This window comes from Neovison vison, chromosome 8 (assembly GCF_020171115.1).
Source record: "Neovison vison isolate M4711 chromosome 8, ASM_NN_V1, whole genome shotgun sequence".
Lineage (NCBI taxonomy): Eukaryota > Metazoa > Chordata > Mammalia > Carnivora > Mustelidae > Neogale > Neogale vison.
In genome coordinates, this window is record NC_058098.1 from 108,033,613 (window position 1) to 108,048,858 (window position 15,246).

Below are 15,246 nucleotides of genomic sequence, written 5' to 3' on the forward strand. Positions count from 1 at the left end.
GGTTCTGCTCCAGATATGCTTGGGAAGCACACAGTAAATGAATTTCAGCTGCTTTCTTTATTTCCTAACTTCTCAGGGTCTTTTGTATGCTGCTATGCATTGTGAACGAATCTCTAGGGGCAGGATGGAGTTTTTCCAAAATCGTGCACCCCTTCCTCCCTTTTTACAGAGAATTTTGTGCCATTAACAAAAGTCAGGAAATGGGGTGGGGCAGGGGGGCTTCTGGTTTTTCTGGTGACCTCTGGGTTGCATCTGGGGCAGGTCGAGTGTGACGGGGACAGCCATACCCAGGAGGCTCTGAGTAGACAGGCAGAGCCCCGTTCCTTCTCTGACCATCAGTAAGCAGTTCATGGTCAGAGAATACGGCTGGAAGGTGTAGGCAGGCGTGGCTTTGACCTCCCTCCCATGGCAGTTCTGTCTCCTGCCTTCTCACCCTCCCCCGCTTGTCTAAGCCACAGATGTAAGCACAGAGCTGGCTTGGAGGGCCACCATCTTTGGGGGAGGTGACACTGTCTATATGTCTGAATTGACCCATCCCTCTACCTGTCTTTGGAATTAACCTTTCATTTGTTTGGGAACTGAGAATAACCTTCCACAGTGTGCTGCTTGGGAGCCAAACCGTGCTGGTCTCAAGTAGCAAAGCAGTTTTTATTAGAACCATAGTCCTTAGAGCTGTCTCAGCCTGTGCTATCCTCAAGGCTTTTATTTGGCTGGCCCCGGACTCCCCTTGGTTTGGTCAGGAGCCCCTTCTCCTCTTTTTCTTTCCTTTATCTCACTAAGGCTTCTTGGTGCAAGCCTGTCTGTTCACGATGCTTGGATGTACCTGCGAGGCTGATGCCCCTGAGACGGGGGAGGACAGGGGACCGTAAGTTCAGCCACCATCCTTCTCGTCCATCTTCACTGGGCTGCAATTCCCTGGTGACTTCTCTCACATCTCTTTCGACTCTTGGGGAGGGGTGCTTGGTGCATCACCTGGGCAAACACCGGGCTTGTCCCAAAAGTCATGTGTGACCCTTTAGCAAGGCCAACAGGAGCACGTAGGGGGAAAGCCTCAGTGTGTCACAGTAGTAGACCCTGACCCAGAAGGTCAGAACTGACTGCAACTTTCAGTAAACAGGTAGTGGGCTTCTGGGAACATCTGCCTTTTCAGTCTCTTGTGAATTATTTTTAAATGAACGCCCTGCACCGCCCCCTACCCCCACCCCCACCCCCTCCGCCGTCGCCACCCGCACTTTTCGTTGATTATCACTATTTGAATAGATGCTGATAAATTTGATTCCCCAGCTTACTGTCGCATTGATGATCTGTCTTTCCCTTTTCGGTTTCCATGTACTGGAGTGACTGTCTCTCAATGCGGTTGACAGTGACCTGTGTTTTTCATGCATGTTTTTGTTTCAGAATAACTGGGAGATGAAACAGGAAGCTCTATGACACAGTTGATCGAAAATGACACAGACACAGAAAAATCAGGACTCGGCCCCCTCCAGTGCCTCTACCTGCTGCCCACAGCCGGAGTGCAGGTGAAGGGTTTCCCGCTGGGGCCTGATCCTAACTGCTGTGGACTCCAAGGGCCTCCACGTTGACCGATGATGTGTCTGGGATGTGGTCATGGTCTAGTCTGGCCGGTTTTCTATTTATCTAGCCAGCCCCTGCGTGTCTTAATTATTTTTCCTTCATTCCAAGCAAAACTCAAGAAAAATGAATTGTTTTCTTATTAGCATTACTCTGCATTAATGGAAAGGACACCAAAGAGCATTTGATATTGATTTCTATAGCAGAACGAGTAAACGATCATGAGGGCATCATTAGAAGAGTGTTGAACTTGACTGTCTTATTACTGAGCCTTGTTTGCCCTGCCTTTTTCTTCTGCAGCCCCAGAAGGCCTCCCTTGAGTCAGTATTGGCACATTAACATTTGAGGGAAACATTGCGAACTCTCTTTCCACATTACTGTGGTCATGGCCTACAAGTGGCGACCCCCCAAATCGTCACCAAACTTGAGCTTTCTGCCGAAGACCTCTGTTTCTCAGCTGCCTCCTTCTCTGCCCCCACCCATCGGTCACCCATTCACTTCTTCATCCCACAGGGTTTCTTTGGGGCATACTGTGTGCCACATTCTGGAGACAGTTTGGGTGGGACCAATTCTGTCCTGGTCTTCTCAGCACCTCTAGCCTCCATATGAGTGGGTCCTGCTGGGACCTTTCTCACAAACTGTAGGGGAGCACTGGGCAATTCATCCTATAAACAGCACACTCCCTTTGTTTACATGGGTTCTTTAATCTGCCCTGCAAACCTGAGCTCCCGGAATTGGCAACTCCACATTCTGTAGAATGGGTATGTGTCAAAACATTCCTTCAGTGGAGTACCACCCTCATCCCCAGCCCTTAATGGGACAACTCAGTCCTCCTGGGGGCCTGGCCAGAGAGTCCATGGGTAGCAGCCTTCCAGCTCTTCTGTGAGCTTTCACTTTTAAGCTTAGCAGATGTCCACGAATGATTTAAAAGGATAGTGTTGTACCGTTTCATGCTGCTCAGAATTAACTTCTCAGTCCATCATGCTCATCATCTCAACCCTCCCTCCTGCATGGCACGATGCATGCTGTGGTATATGTCCAGGTCTCAGCCCTGAAGCCCCCTGCTCGGGGAGGCTCTCTCTGACCACCTGTCCCGAGACAACTGCTTACCGCCACTACTTCTCTCTACTTCATGACCCTGTAATATCAACAGTTATCCTGTTTGTTCATTTATTAATCAGCTGTGTTCCTGTCATGTGCCTTCTGCATTTCAGCTCTATAAAGGAATATTCTAGTCTGTCTTATTCTCCTGTCCCCAGACCCTTGCACTAGGCTCAATAACTATGTAGTGACCAGATCCATCATCTTAATCACTTCTCAGGTGACACTGTGATGTTGAGTAGCTCTGTTTCCTAACCAGCGTTTGGTGGGTAAGGAAAGCGTGACCCCATTTACCTCTGATGATGTAAAGAGGTAAATGGAGCAGCCAAGGTGAGGACACAGGCTTTCTGTCAGTAGACTACAGCAGAAAAGTTTGATCATAAACTATCTGCTATTGGGATAATCAGATTCTCACCTGAACCAAGCTTTGTCTTGCTAATTTAAGTTAAATTACATCTGCTTATGTTCCTGGAAGATTAAAGGCAACCATGTAGCAGAGGGATGTGTCCTCAGGGAGGAGTCTGCAGTACATGCCCCTCATTCTTACTCTGCCAGTTCTTGGATCCCCTAACTTCCTCTGCCCATTTCCCAGAAATTAATCCACTAGGATACTTATGACCTGGAAAAGGTGGAAAAGGTGGAAGTCACAGGCAGAAGCAGAAATAACTCATGTTGCGTTTGCAGGATAATCAGTTCATAAGGTAACAAGAGGAACAAATGAAAATTGAGCCCAGAGTTCTCCATGGTTGGGACAATGGTTCTGAATCCTGGCCAAACACTAGAATTATCCAGGTGTTTTAAGAAATCCAATGCCCAGGCTCCACCAGGACCAATCACAACAGAATTTGGGGTGGAGGGACAGATGTTAGTATTTTTTTAAAACTCCCCAGGTAATTCCAACCAGTAGCCAAGGGTAAGAACTGTTGGTCTGAGGTTGTTTTGCAATATGGTGGCCACTAGCCACATGTGTCTCATGAAAAATTAAAACATAGCTGTGTGACTGAGGAATACATTTTTAATTCTTTTAAAATTTTTGTTAATTTAAATATAAATATCCACATGAGGCTGTGGTTGCCAGATTGGATAGCACAGATGTAAAACACGTGTGTCATCACAGAAAGTTCCACAGGATAGTCTAGGTGAACTCTGATGCCAAGTGAAATTACACTGAACACAAGAGAAATTTAAGGTGATTCTCTCCGTCTGTTAATTTGACCAGGGCCTGCTCTCCTGTCTTGGGCCTGCAGTATATTTTTCATCTACCTTTTGAGCCAGGGTTCATGCAGTAGCAAGAGTGACATGCTTTCAAAAGACCACCTGGTAGGATCCAAAATAACTTAAAATACCAGGAGAAGTCCAAGGTCCCGACCCAAGTCATTCGGCATTCACTCTGGCTGTGAACTTGGTTTACATCTCTGAATACCCAGCCCTGGAAAGGGAACTGTCTGAATGATTCTTTAATTACCAGAATTTGGGACAGTGGGAAGCAAGGCTTCCAGGAAGATCTTTTGGAAAAGCAGAGGGCCAAAGGAGGGGTTTGGAGTCCTCGCAGGAGTTCGGAATCTGTGATGGACTCGCTGGGGCCACTCCGTGAGCCCGGCCAGTCTGGGGTTACAACTGGAGAAACAGAAGCCAAAGCTGAATCATTTTCTGCTTATCACTCATAGACTGTCAGAGTACTTTTTTTTTTCTTTTTTTGGAGGGAAAGCACCTTACAACAAATAATAATACTATTTTGAATTTCGGAGCTTTCCCTTTTTCAAAGCACTTACCACCTCTGACTTATTCCGTCCTCACAACAAGGCCCTAAGCCAAGTAGGGAAAGGATTTTTGGTGCCGGTCTAATACCCTGAGAGAGTTCAGTATTACGGAGAGAATTAAAAAGTAGAGGTGAAGACTCTCAAGGGTTATTTTGTCATCTCTGGTCACACACGGGCAGGCAGTGACATAGCTAGAAGTCGAATGTGCCTGAATTAGGTGCTTCTCCAGCACACTGTTTTTCAGAAAAACCTAGGCTTCGCGTTTGCTCCTATCTCATTTCATCCCAGCCTCCTGACCCCTGTGAGTCGATGGTGTGAGGCCATTTTGTCCCAAGAGGTTTGTGTGATTTGCAAATGTGACAAATAGGCCATCAGTATCTCCCTCCAAGTCAGTTTTTTAAAAATTTTTATTTTAGTTTTATTTTTAAAGATTTATTTATTTATTTGACAGGGAGAGAGATCACAAGTAGGCAGAGAGGCAGGCAGGGGGTGAGGTGGGGAAGCAGACTCCCCGCTAAGCAGAGAGCCCGATGTGGGACTCGATCCCAGGACCCTGAGATCATGACCTGAGCTGAAGGCAGAGGCTTTAACCCACTGAGCCACCCAGGCACACCTCCAAGTCAGTTTTAAAATGGAATGTGGGACAGGGCCCCATGGGTCTCCATGGAAACATCCCTGCTCCCCTCCTAAGGACATGAATAGAGCAAAACAAGCCATAGACTCACACTCAACCTTCCCCATGTGTAGAGCTGCAAAGGCACCTTTCAAAGCTCACTTCCCAGTAGGGAGAAAAACTCTGAATCATCTGAGCTGTTGAGATCGAGTGGGTGGCCTGGCCAGCACAGCCGTCTCCAGCAGTGGAGGTAGGAGTCGGGGGAGCAGGCCTGACGTCATGCCACTGCCTGATCTCTTTGGGAAGATCGTCCCAGTCTACGGCCATACCACCCTGAACGCGCCCGATCTCGTCTGATCTCGGAAGCTAAGCAGGGTCGGGCCTGGTTAGTACTTGGATGGGGGGAAGATCGTCCCAGCCAATTCGAGTTCTCCCAGTCATACTACCAATGGGCCCATCTTGTGTGTCTTAAGTGCATAGGATACGATGAGAGGTTTTCAGATGCTTTACTGAAAGCAAGACACACTTTCTGGGGCATTCCCCTAATCGACTGTTCTGGTGAAGCTCGTCAAAACAGGAAATGAGGTTAGCATGGAATGACTTTCTCTTAGAGAACTTGTGTTACCTCTTAGAGACCACCACTTTCTTCCCAAATGCTTGTGAGCCTTGTCTAATGCCGCTTCTGGGTTTGGTCCGGAAATTCGAGTGAGTCTGCCTTGCTGTAGTTTTCAGAACCTGTTCCTTTGGAAAAAAGTGGTGATTTGGGCTCATTCCCAGCCTTCCAGATCCTCTCCCTTTCAGGTCAGTGTCTCTACGATGTTTGCAAGTGACTCTGAGGTTAGGGATGCACAGACTTCAGGCACAGCCCAAACATGACTCGGGGCACACGCCCAGGCTGAGGGGGTCACACATGGGCTTGGGGTAGCTGCCTTCTCATGCTGCTTGGCCCACGTGCTCCCATTCCATCAGGGGTGCCAGGAAGAAAAGCAAATCTGGCAGAGATGAAAACTCAGTGAAAACCATCCACTTTCCTGCCCCACTCCACGTGTGGACCCTGGCTCAGGAAGGCACCATGATGAAAACAGCTGTGTCAGCTTCCCTCACTCGAATCCCCACGATGGGTTCTTTGACTCAGTTTTCAAAAGCAGAGAGGGTTTCGTAGTCTGGGCAGGTGGCAACATGCTTATCTCTCTGCTGAGGCCTCCTGACCGATGGCTTGACTGGAAATTTCTGGATTGAAATGTCTTTTTGTCGATACTGAGATAGCTTTGAGTCACTTTGGCTTCTATCCAGCAGAAGGGAGTCAAACTGGGGGATGTCTGCCCTGGACTCACAGGTGTCCAGAGAGGACGGATGTCCTCAGACTCAGAGATCTGGATGACCCCTTGGAGGTCTGCCTGTGCACTCTCCTCTCCCTTTGGTCATCACGGCTCTGTCTCCCTCCTTAAGTGACTTAGGGGGATCTTGAAAGCCATGCTGAGTCCCCATGCCTGGTATGGCACATGCTCCCCTGCCGCCTCATGTCCTTGCCTCACTTTCCCCAGGTGTACAGGTAGTGCGTGTCCCGTGACGATGACCTAAGGACAAGGATTAGTAAATCTGCGCCTTGAGAATAATCCCGGCTACCATCTGAGGCTTTAGTTTGCTCGGGACACAACTTTTGGTGGTTCACACATTACAGTTGATTCTTGAACCACACGGGGTTATGGGCACCAAACCCCCACCCCCGCCACAGTTGAAACCCTGTGTCTAGTTTTGCCTTCCCCCAAACTTAACTATTGACCAGAAGCCTTACCAATAACATGCCAGTGAATTCACACCTACTTTATATGTTACATAGATTATATGGATTATCTACTGGATTCTTCCTATAAAGTAGGCTAGAGAAACAAACCTTATGCGAAAATTAGAAAGAAGAAGAAATACATTGCAGTAGCGTACTATAGAAAGTCCAGTATAAGTGGGCCTGCCCAGTTCAAACCCATGTGGTCAGCTATATTTCCATTCCTCCTAACTGGCCCCAGAGGTGGGATTATTATTCTTTCCTTTCAGTTAAGAAATCTGGGTTGCCCCGCATCACTAAACCTGTGCATCCTGGATTTAAGCCCAGATTCATTGGGCCTCCCCCAGCCCCCTACCATGCTGCTGCTTCATATTTTATAAATATGGAAAAGCAAAGCCACTTTCCTTTACAGAGGAGTGTGGTTAGTAAGGGACAGCTGGAAGAAAGCTTGCAGAGCACACCTGAAAACGGAGAATAGGAAGTCAAGCTGTCTGTGCTGTGCCCCGGGTGCCCCTCTGGCTACCGCAGGGCCACGGGCAGCTGAGGTAGCCACCTGAGCCTTGCCCTCTGGGAACACCAGCAGCCCTCCGGCCTTGCCCCATGCCATAGCTGTGTGAGGGTCCTTGTCGACGGGCTGGGATGTGGGCAGACTCTGTTTCTGAGAACGGCTTACCACTCAAAGTGTGGTTGGAGGGTCAAAAAGGCAGAGCTCCCGCCCTGGCCCCTGGTACCAGAATCTGCATTTTAACAAGATCCCAGAAGCCTGGTGAGCACAGCTGCTAACTCCGCTCTTTGGGCCCCTTGAGGTCAGAGCTCTGTGGTAACACCTTTTACCTCCACAGCCCAACGCATGCCTGCCTTACGTAGGTGGTGAGTCAGTGTTGGTAAAGTGAATTTGGTCTTTATTCTTCTGAGAAGCTAGTTGGGGGATCTTGGGGGTTGGGGTGGTGGGGAAATCAGTTAGAGGCTCCTGGGGGTCCCAGCTAACAGCCAGGCTGTTTGAGAGTCAGCGAGGTGGGGGAGGGGATGGGGCTAAGGAACCAGGAAAAGAGGGGGACCCCTCAGAGGGGTGGCTGCTGCCATTTGAGGAAGAAAAGCAAAAACGAGGGAAATGTGTCACCCAGAACTCGTAGTGCCCCTCCTGCTCCCCTGAGCAGCTCTCATTCCATGACCGTGATCTTCGGGACCTCCAGAGGCGGAAGCACACAGCTCTGTAACAGGCCATTCTCTCTAGCTTACCTTCTGTCGGGTTTTTTTTTTACGTCCCCAAGAAGTCACTTTTACAGTCGCTCCATATAGGTGCCATCTCATGGAGAAGAAAGGCTATTTGGTAGTCTGTCTGTGGTTCTGGCTGGTCTGCCCTGGAATTAGCAGAGTCGAGAATGGGGGTGTGAGAATGAGGGTGTGTGCATGCGTGTGCATGTGTGTGTGTATGTGTGTGTGTGAAATATGGCAGTGTGTGGTGTGGTCCTGTGAGTGCTGTTTGGGGGTGCCTGGGTGCATGTGGGGAATATATCTGTGTGGTGTGTGTGCAGGTGTGGACGTGCCTATGGGGGTGGATGTGAGTGTGGGCATCAGTGGTACCAGTGTGGTGTGGGTGTGTGCACACAGTGTGGTGTGGGTGTGGTGGAGGTTGTTGGCTGTGGGTCTTGCTGGGTATGGTACATGCGGTAGGTACCCGGGTGGTGTGTGTGTGACTGGATGTAGGTACGGTACAGGCATGCCGTGAGTGTAGCTCGTGTGTGCGTGTGTCCTGAGTGTGCACGTGTGGCACGTGCATGTCGTGTGTGACCTGTGGTGGGTGGGTGTGGTACATGAGCCCCTATGTACGTGCAGGGGTGTGTGTGGTGGGTATCTGTCCAGTGTGCACGTGTGGCGTGGGTGTGGGTGTGGCGGGGGGGAGGAGCCCACGATGTGTGTGTGTATACCTGTAGGTGTGCCTGGTGTGTGCGGATGGGTGGGTATGTGAGTGTCTGGGATGTGTGCAGTGGGGGTGGGCATGTTTGTGTGTGCAGTAGGTGGGAGGGGGCTGCTTCTTGAGCGTGTGAGGGACAGCCGAAGGGTGCGCCCTTGAGGGTGATTGGCAGGCTCTCTTCAGACCCACGCAGAACCCCACATGGCCTCTGCCCACCAGGAGGGGAAGCCACTCCCTCAGTGGCACAGATGTGGGGGACAGGGATACCAGCGGGGTCTGGGGAGCGCAGGCTCCGAACCACCTGTGGCTGGAGCCCTTGAGGGCAGAACTAAGCCAGGAAGGATGGGCCCAGGGCAGAAGCAACCGAAGATAAGCCCCTTTCTTCTGCTCTGCTCACCGACATAGGGCAGCCGAGGAGGCTTGGGCCCCAAGTTTCACATCTGGGGTCCGTGCTGGGGGACAGATGAGTCCCCTCTCCAACACTGTGTCTCCTGCTGTAGGACCCACAGCAATGCCTTGTCTTGCTCAGGTGCCCGAGGACAACCATGCTGGTGTCCTTCTCACCGTGATGGCCGGAGCTCCGCAGGGATCTGCTGGGCTGCAGGTCACTGACAATGGCTGTGGGGGGCCCATCCAGCCCCTGCTCCAGCGGTCATGTGCGGTTCCTCTGGAGAACATCGCTCTTGTAGAAAAAGGCCTCCTGACTTTCCTGGATTCGTCTTTTCTTGAGACAAGAGTGAGCCAGGAAAGTATTTCTGAAGATGTGGTCAGTGCTGGGGCCCCTCCTTTAGGGTCAGAGCAACAGAGACTCCAGAAATTACAGAACTCAGTCAGACGTGCCTCCGTCCTGGCCGGCACTGTCTCTGGTAAGCGACTGGGTCCCTGAGCTTCGGTTGCCAAATTCACCCTGTCAGCATGGGGGAATATTTGCAATAAGGATGAGAGCACAAAGGACTGAAGGCCTCTGCCTTTAGCTCAGGTCATGGTCTCAAGGTCCTGGGATCAGGCTCCACATCTGCTCTCTGCTCAGCAGGGAGCCTACTTCCCCTTCTCTCTCTGCCTGCCTCTCTACCTACTTGTGATCTCTCTCTGTCAAAATAAATAAATAAAATTTTATTGTCATTATTATTTTAATTCTTAAAAATTGAGGATTTAAAAAAAAATAAATTTACCAAGGAAGTAATAGAAATTTGCCATGTGTGAAATACTCTGGTGAGGTCCTAATGACCTAAGCTATAAAATGTAAAATATCAAAAGGAAGAAAACATCTAAAAAGCTGGGGGTAGCAGAGATAGCAGTCTCAGAAAAGAGAGTAGTCTTAGAAAGAGCCTGAGAAACGTAGGGCCAGCTTTCCAGAACATTGCTTCCTCTGCTCTCCATGGTCGTGATAGGGCCCGATCTCAGATGTGCAGAGCCAGACAACATATAGAAACACTGATTTGCTTTAATGTAAATATTTTGATGTCTTTCTTTGTCTGAACTTTTAACCTTGCTGGTAAACAGGGTATGTACAGTAAATGATTGTTTTTCTGAGAACTGACTTTTGAGGAAATAGGGGAAAAAAAGGATTTTCATTAGTTAATTGTCGGTCCTGTGCATGATTGAAAACCTCATTATTCTACTTCTCCAGACCTGCTCCAGGAGACTTTCGCCCACCAGAAATTGCTTTATCTGACTTTATGAAAAAGAAAACTTTAAAATGTGTAAAGATGCCAAAACTTAGAAAATCGCAAAACTTAGAAAGACAATGGAGGGAGGGAAGTCATTCTGTAGAAGGTTTCTGAGACAAGAACAATTCAACCAAAGCCCAAGTTGTTTCTAATTAGAAACTTTCCACCCTTCATTTCCCTGTGGACTCTGGTCCTATTCTCCCTTTGTATCTGCTGTAACCTCTGAGGTCTTGAGATAGAAGTTAACGGACATCTGAGGTCCTGGCCTCAGAACGAGACTTAAGATAGATTTGCGATATGCAAGGTGCTACCTTTCTCTCCCCAGGCAGGCAGCTGGCAGCGGTTTTGTTGACAAACACTGTCCCTGCCCATGGATTGTCTAAGAATATTTATGATCAATGAGAACAAGGAGAGGGAACCAACTGGAACAAGGAAGACCCAGATTCTAGCACAAGCTTTCTACTGCAAGTGTCATTCGACCTCTGCCCTGTGATTTCCTTAACTATTAAATGAAGATATGACTTTTTAGCTTTCAAGCCCCATAGAGGTATTGTCAAAACACAAGATCCGATTCAAAGGGATACATGAACCCCAGTGTTTACAGCAACAATGTCCAGAATAGCCAAACTACAGAGGTAGCCCAAGTGTCTATGGACAGATGAATGGATAAAGAAGATGTGGTAGACACACAAAATGGAATATTACTCAGCCCTCAAAAAGAATGAGATCTTGCCATTTGCCACGACCTGGATGGGGCTAGAGCGTAGGATGTTAAGCGAGGTAGGTCAGACAGAGAAAGACAAACACCATATGATTTCACTCATATGTAGAATTTTAGAAACAAAACAAACGAGCAAAGGGGAAAAAATAGGCAAACCAAGAAACAGACTCTTAACTATAGACAACAAATGGATGGTTGCCCGAGGGGAGGATGATCCAGGCGGGGTGAAATAGGTGAAGGGGATGAAGGAGTGTGCTTGTCAGGACAGCCACCGGGGGATGGATGAGCTGTGGAATCACTCTATTCTGCACCTGAAACGAATATTACACTGTATGTTAACGATACTAGAATTAAAATTTAAAAATTAAAAAAAAAAAAAGACCACAGACCACAGGATCTGTAATGTGCTTTCAAATAGTTGGAGGGAAAAGAGAAACCCGTTCTGTGTGCAGTTGTGATGAAATCCCACTAACATTATAAGAGATGATGGCACATCTTTTAGATTTGTAAGACTTGATGGGGAACCCAGTCTTGGAATGACTCTCCCACTTCTCACTATTTATACTTGTAAAAGTTGTGATTATTAGCCCAAGGCTCGTGGAATCTCTTTCTAGTAATACTTTCATTGGCAGGTAAACTGAGGACATTGAAAACAAATGCTTCAAGTCTTCTAAGACAGGATGGTGTAGATAGGACTTCTAAGGAAGTTTCTGCCTGCCTTCTTAGAAGAAGGATGAAGCGGGGGACAGGGAGGCTGAGAAGAGGAAACGAATCCCATCTTTTTAAAGATGGGATTGAAACAGGCCACAAAGTTTGTTTAAGAGAGGCAGCTCGTGGGAAGCCAATTCCTAACGCTCTTGGTCCCCATCCTTCTCCCCTCCTTTTCCTTTCAGAATAAATTAAAGAACCGGCTAAAATCCAAATTGTGTGTGTGGTATCTTTATCTGATCAACCTCATACTCTAATCACATCTTATCTTTGCTTGTAAAGCAGCTCCCTTCCTGTTCTCCAGGCACATTACTTCTTTAAATGTTATGAACACACACACATATGAGTCAACTCTGCAGAAAAACAGAACTCAAGGTCTTCGTCCTCTGCAATTCATTTGGAGGTTCAGTTCTGGAAGGCCTGAGCTGGCCGTACCAGCAAACCGTTCCACACATTCCAGTGGCTCTGCAAACAGCCTCACTCTCAAAGCAAACAAGGTGGGACATCAGGTAAACAGTAAAGAATGGAAATGGCACTCATTTCCCCCTCTGTATCCTTTCTAGTTGACAAGAGCATCCGTCAGTGTGCAAAGTTTATTGAGACTGGTAAGTTAGAGGATTTATTTGGAAGGCTGTGTTAATAAGATATTTTTTGAGAAGTTCAGTTGTGTGTGGTTTAATGCTGTCTTTTCTTCCCCTTGATTCATTTTGAACTATTTAAATCGGAAAGTTGGGGGCTGTTTTAAAATGCACTTAGAGTGTCAGAAAAGTCATTTTATTGTGGTGCTGCCTGTTGACACTGTTCCTGTTGGCTGGTTGGTTCTAGTTTCTACAACCCAACTCTCTGGGCCCTTAGATAACAACCAGGGTTCTCACTCCCTGGCCAGTGGTTCTCCAGCCAAACAGTAAAGGAGATGTTTTTAAGGCAAAGGCTGCTTGGCCAGTGTTGCTGAATATAATTCTTGTGTGTGTGTGTGTGTGTGTGTTTCTATGTTGAAACTTCTTTGCAAAATTGCATAAATACTTGTATGTGAGTTGTGCTGTATATATGAGCATGACCCCTTATTAAAAAAAAAAAAAAGGTTGATTTGCAAGTATTTTTTCCATTGGCAAATAAATCTTCATCATTACAAGTGCTAGTCACACTTGAAACTAGTTCAGTTTCCCTCTCCTAGCCCCAGCCTTCCCCCCAACCCTCCACCATTGGAAGAAGTCTTCTTTAGTGTAGCCGAGTGGGAGGGGGGGAGCGGTGTCTTTGAATCTAACTTCATGATTTTTATATTTAGTTCAAACAGGGAAATTCTAGTGTTTACTGGGAGCGAAAACGTCGCACCTACTTTCAGTCTGTTGTGCCACACTGGGTTCAATGATGAGACAAACACCCAAGTACTGGAAAGCCAGAGGCCCTGGGAAGGAAAATATCGTGAAATCGCAGTGTTCCCTTTAGGCAGGCTTCCCATGCGTCTAAGGGGAACACATTGTAAGAGCGTCATGTAGATCCCCTCGGGGTCTGTATCATATAAGGATGTTTAGATTTTTACGCCAGTATTTGTGACTTCAGCACAAAATACAATCTCTAATTCCCATCCTTCACCCCAAATTCAAATAGAAATGCATCTTTCTATGAAATGGAGACAGGACCCTTGTATTTATTGAAAATCTCTAAGCTTGTGTTCTTCTAAAAAGCACTTGCATACCCTCATCCACGGCCCTCTGGGGCCTGTCCTAGTTTTATCCTCATTTTACGGTACGGAAATGAAGGCTCAGCATGGGCAAGTAGCTTGCCCAAAGTGACCCTGTCAGGAAGTGGCAAAGGGGATACTCACAGTGGGTTTCTTTAACCAAATGGCTTAGAAATACCAGTTCAGTCTGTGAAACAGCCCTATCTAATGGGTATTATTGTCCCCAGTGTATTGCCCACCCATCAGGTCTGAGGCAAAGCCGGACCAGAACAGGCACGTGTGGCTCCCTGCCTCCCACTTCACCTGCCGCCAGGCCAGATGAGTGCTCCCGAGTGCTTCCCAGTTCACGCACTCATTGCTTCCTCGTTCAGGCACAGGATGACCGCTCCACCTGCTGCATGGTGAAGGAACCTTCTGGAAAGCGATTCCCTTCTGAGCAGCCCCACCTCTCCCTTCTCTATATGAGAGGGAGCTCATGCAGAGGAAGGAGGTGCGAACGCTTGGGAAATGGGAGGTCTTACTCTTCCGAAGTCACCCACCATCAACTCCCAAAACTAGAACCACGATGCACCCGCAAGCCATCTTCCAGCATGGAACCTGGAGGGTTTTGCTGGGAATTCTCTGAGTCCCTTGTGGGGCGGCCCCATGTCAATGCCCCTGATCAGCATCAGGGCCTGGGCGGGTGCTTCTTTGTAGAACATCTCAGGCCAAGCAATGCAGTCCGAGAGCGCCCCAAGAACCACTTGTCTTGCAGACAGCTCATTCCAGTCTGTCCTTCAGCTGAGCTCAGAGTGGTGGAGATTAAATACAGAAATACAGGATCTGCTCTTATCACCCCTGCAGACCGGTTTTTTGGTTTTTTTTTTTTTTTTAAAGGCTGTGCACACTCACACAAAAATTGGGAACTTGATCACTGTGGGCTGACAATGTATTTTGAAAAGGAGGGGGGAAATCCTTCTCTCCCCGAAAGTTCCCATCCATTGTTGAGTAAACATCATAAATCTGTTGCAGAGAGACAGGCTGCGTGTACTCAGATTACCTCCTGCTACAATTTTAGCTTCAAGTTTTAATGCCCTAAACATGAATAACGTTGTATCCTAGCACAGGTCTGATTAATGAGGCAACTTTGCCAACTTCGGGGTCGGAGAGTGGCTCCCCTCTCCCTTCCTTTTTCTCCGCATGGCTTAGTAACCACTTCAGCCAATTTCCCTATTAAATATACAAGGCAACTGAGGGCAGTAAAAACTAAAGGTTGTCGCCGATAAACACTTGCGTCTCTCTAAGCAGACCTCGCCGGCTGACAGAGAGCAGGTCTGTTCAAGTTTGCCCCCTGGAATCCCAAATGTTTCATCATGAATCCAGCTTAAAAGCCACTCGCACCCTGCCATTTGCCCAAGGGTCCTCTTCAGTTCGCGGGTTGCACTTCCCAGACCACCTACTTCCTGGGTGGTTATGTGGTTTGTACGCGGCGTGCCCTCGTTACACGGGAGACCATCAGCGCCCTCACTGGGCATTTGGGAATGGAGCTGAAGGTCACCCTTGGGAAGTGACCCAAATTAGCACCTAACAGCCAGCCAGGAAAGAAATGGGGTTTTGTCTCCCCAGATACTGCCTGCCCCCTGAATACGGCTCCCATGAATAATTCCTGGATAGGAATCGTATTTGTTGACCAATGAATACACGCTGGGCACACTTAACCAGAAGGGCTCAGTCTTCTGGGAG

General features: G+C 48.1%; 1 long non-coding RNA gene across 10 annotated transcripts in view; it reads left to right on the plus strand.

Annotated features, from left to right (window-relative positions):
- LOC122915097 overlaps positions 1-15,246 on the plus strand; it is a 146,001-nt gene that overhangs the window by 59,282 nt on the left and 71,473 nt on the right. For all 10 annotated transcript variants that reach the window (XR_006385999.1, XR_006386001.1, XR_006386002.1 and 7 more), the window contains one exon: positions 1,399-1,520. This is a non-coding gene — a long non-coding RNA (uncharacterized LOC122915097). The remainder of the gene's footprint in view (positions 1-1,398; positions 1,521-15,246) is intronic.